The 3,661-nt window shown below is 50.5% G+C and overlaps 1 protein-coding gene and 1 pseudogene across 1 annotated transcript in view; both read left to right on the top strand.

The window, feature by feature from the left end:
* The window catches only part of CARD11 (caspase recruitment domain family, member 11), a 155,912-nt gene that overhangs the window by 69,899 nt on the left and 82,352 nt on the right, over nt 1–3,661 (top strand). The window lies entirely within an intron of this gene.
* LOC105522445 lies at nt 2,010–2,424 on the top strand (annotated as a pseudogene).

Below are 3,661 nucleotides of genomic sequence, written 5' to 3'. Positions count from 1 at the left end.
ACCTGCCCACCTCGGCCTCCCAAAGTGCAGGGATGACAGGCGTGAGCCACTGCACCCGGCCGTCTGTGCTCCTTCTTAACCCACTTCAGACCCACTTCAGAGCTGGGGAGACGAGCTAGAGATCAGCAGCGGACCTCAGAGCCCCAAGTCCTGGAAGTGGCTTCCAGGTGGGGCCGGCAGTTAGGAATGAAGCTAACGTACCACAGAAGGGTTGCAGTGTGTCTGAGCATCTGGGGCTCACCAGCAAGGCCGAACCAAGGTAAGGGCCACCCCAGAATGAAGCGTGAAGACCCGGGTCACCTGGGGCTCGGTCACCCAGAGGAATCTCTGGTATGTGGAGCTACGATGGGAAATCAGAAACACCATCAGCAGGCCAGACACAGTGGCACACGCCTGTCATCCCAGCACTTTAGGAGGCTGAGGCAGGAGGATCGCTTGAGGCCAGGAGTTCAAGATCAACCTGGGCAACATAGCAAGATTCTGTCTCTACAAAAAATTCAAAAACTTAGCCGGGAGTGGTGGTGCGCACCATAGTCCCAGCTACTTGGGAGGCTGAGGCAAGAAGATGGCTTGTCCCCGGGAGGTCGAGGCTGCAGTGAGCCATGACTGTGCCACTGCACTTCAGCCTGGGCAACAGAGCAGGACCCTGTCTCTAAAAAAGGAAAAGAAACACCACCAAAGACCAGGCAGAGGTATGAGCCAGGAGGGATGGGCACGTGCTTCAAAACAAAGTCCTAAAAGACTCAGGCAGGACGTGAACCAGAAGTCAGCGACCCACGTCTCTGCACGGGGAGGGGTGAGTTGGAGCGGCGTTTATCAACGTGTGTGAGCATCACCTGGGGAACCTACTAAACCGTAGGCTCCGTTCCGAAGGGCTGATGCTAGGCTCGAAATGCGGCTGGTGAAGCACCAGTTCGTGCTGACACTGCGGCCGACGTGCGACACTTTGAGTGAGGAATTTGAGGCTGTGAGCAGGGGCGTATGGAGGGCAGTTGCATATATGGGGAGTCAGCTCTAAACCCAGTCAATGAGGAGAAGAGAGTTTGATTTACACAAACTCAGCTTACCCGTAACATTTCATCCCGGAAGCCAGCCGCACCTGTTGGGGCTGACCATGATACCGGAGCGGTTCCGGCTCCAGCATCCCAAAACCCTCAGCCGTGACGCTAGGAGGGTTCCCTGCAGAGGCACAGGGAGCAAAACTTAAGCTGTTCCTACTCGTTCAGGAGCTGGGACCCAAATGCCTGCAGAATTGCAATACGCTGCTGTTTAAAAAAAAAAAAAATCTGGCAAGAAAAAAAATCCCTCAAAAACTCTATTACCTTCTGTCATAAACTTTTTACTAGAATATAATCCTGTGTGCCTTGACCACGGACTACATCTAAAGTTTAACGTTGCAGGCTCTATCCGGGGGAGCACGGCTCCTTCTCACTTCTGACGAGTATTTGCATTTTGCAGGGAGGGGTCCGTGTACCAGCTCCCGTGTCCAGTGCATGTGCAGGCTGTCTGCACAGGCATGATCTCTGTGCAATGAAGTGACACGTCCCCGCACTATCCACATACGCTGAGACTGTAGACCCTGTGTTCCACACACGTGGATATGCTTGAGTAGATATTAGCATGGCCTCGGCACCGACCAGATGGATTGGGTTTTTCCGAGCATGTGTGGGAAAGTAACAGTCACGTTCTCACTTCAGCTTCCTGAATCGTGTTTGAAATAGTCCGTGTCCTCTCTGTAGGACTTCAGATATTAGTGAGTTCTGGATTGGGGGGATTTAACTCATCAACTCATGCAAGATGATGATAATAACGATGATCATAAAGGCTCCCGTTTATGGAGCTCCTACTGTATGCCAGGCATGTTCTTTAGAAATTTGTTTAATCAGCAGGTATGGCTGTTGTTCTTTTTCCCTGTCTTTATTTCCTTCACAATCGGCTGCCATCCAAGGAGCTGAGGAAGCCTAGAGCTCTCAGGAGCATTCATTTGAGCTGGCGCAGGGGCACTCAGAATGGTCCAACGTTTGACATACCGACGTAGGCTTTCCTACAATACAGCCTCTAACAAAACTAGGCTGTCCCGAACCCCTGGTAATAGAACTGTTTACCTTTATACCAAGAAGGTTGGGAAAGTACCAAAATCTGCATGTGGTGTGTGCCCAGGCAGACTCTGGGGGGTTCGTGCTGTAAGACCTAAAGTTCTTATGAGATGGTCCAAAACAAAGAAACGTGTCAGCAGGGCCTATGGTGGTTCCATGTGTGCTAAATGTGTTCGTGACAGGATCAAGCGTGCTTTCCTTATCGAGGAGCAGAAAATCGTTGTGAAAGTGTTGAAGGTGCAAGCACAGAGTCAGAAAGCTAAATAAAAAAATGAAACTTTTTTGAGTAATAAAAATGAAAAGACTTGTAAAAAAAAAAAAGAAAGAAATTTGTTTAATCATCCCTAAAATCCTGCAAACTCTGGACATTATTATTCCTGCATTATAGGAAGAGAAAATGAAGCCAGGGGTAGTGGGAGGAACAGGGTGGTCCTGGGTTTCCTGTGTTCCATGGAGCGTGAAGGAGGAACTATAGGGTTCCTCTGACGTTTTTGGGTTGTGAGCAGAAGGTATCTGGAAGTCAGTACCAGGAAGGCTGGCTGGTGGAGAGAAGGACTCTGCACCATCCAATCCATTGTAAGGCAGAGTGGACTACGCCGTGTGCCCCCAGCTCACATCCAGCACTGAGCAGAGGCACTGGGCGCTTTCTGAGCTCCAGTGGCTCCCCTTAAGCTCCTGTGCAGAGCTCCGTATTATTCCCAGTGCTTCCCTTCTGCTGTGGACAATGTTCCATCAGAGGGTTTTATTGTTATTATTAAAGACAGAGTCTCGCTCTGTCGCCGAGGCTGGAGTGCTGTGATGTGATGATGGCTCGCTGCGCCTTGAACTCCTGGGCTCAAGTGATCCTCCCACCTCAGCCTCCCGAGTAGCTGGGACCACAGGTGCGCACCACCATGCCTGGCTAATGTTTTAAAGTTTTTTGTAGAGTGGTCCCACTATGTTGCCCAGGTTGGTCTTGAACTCTTGGGCTCAAGTGATCCTCCTACCTCAGCCTCCCAAATTGCTGGGATTACAGGTGTCAGCCACTGGGCCCAGCCTATCAGAGGGTTTTAAAGAGAAAACAGAAGCTGGGTCTCTGATCTGGGGCAGAGTGTATTAGTCAGAGATGTGGAAACAGTAGGATACATAGAGACATATATAAAAGGGGATTTAATTATGGGAATTGGATTACGTGATTATGGAGGGCAAGAAGCCCCACAATATACTCTATGCAAGCTGGAGAATCACAGAAGCCAGGGCCAGGCATGGTGGCTCCCACCTATAATCCCGACGCTTCCAGAGGCCAAGGCAGGAGGATCGCTTCAGCCTAGGAGTTCAAGACCAGCCTAAGCAACATAGTGAGTCCCCATCTCTAAAAAAAAAAATTTAAAAACGTAGCCAAGCATGGTGATGTACACCTGTAGTCCCAGCTACTCGGGAGGCTGAGGCAGGTGAATCATTTGAGTCCAGGAGTTCAAGGCTACAGTGGGCCATGATCATGCCACTGCACTCCAGCCTTGGCAACAGAGCAAGACCCTGTCTCAAAAAAGAAGAAAGGAAGGGAGGGAGGGAGGGAGGAAGGGAAG

The sequence above is a fragment of the Colobus angolensis genome, unplaced genomic scaffold (genome assembly GCF_000951035.1).
Source record: "Colobus angolensis palliatus isolate OR3802 unplaced genomic scaffold, Cang.pa_1.0 Scaffold43, whole genome shotgun sequence".
NCBI lineage: Eukaryota > Metazoa > Chordata > Mammalia > Primates > Cercopithecidae > Colobus > Colobus angolensis.
Note: the sequence above shows the minus strand (reverse complement) of the source record. Positions and strands in the feature narration are given on the sequence as shown.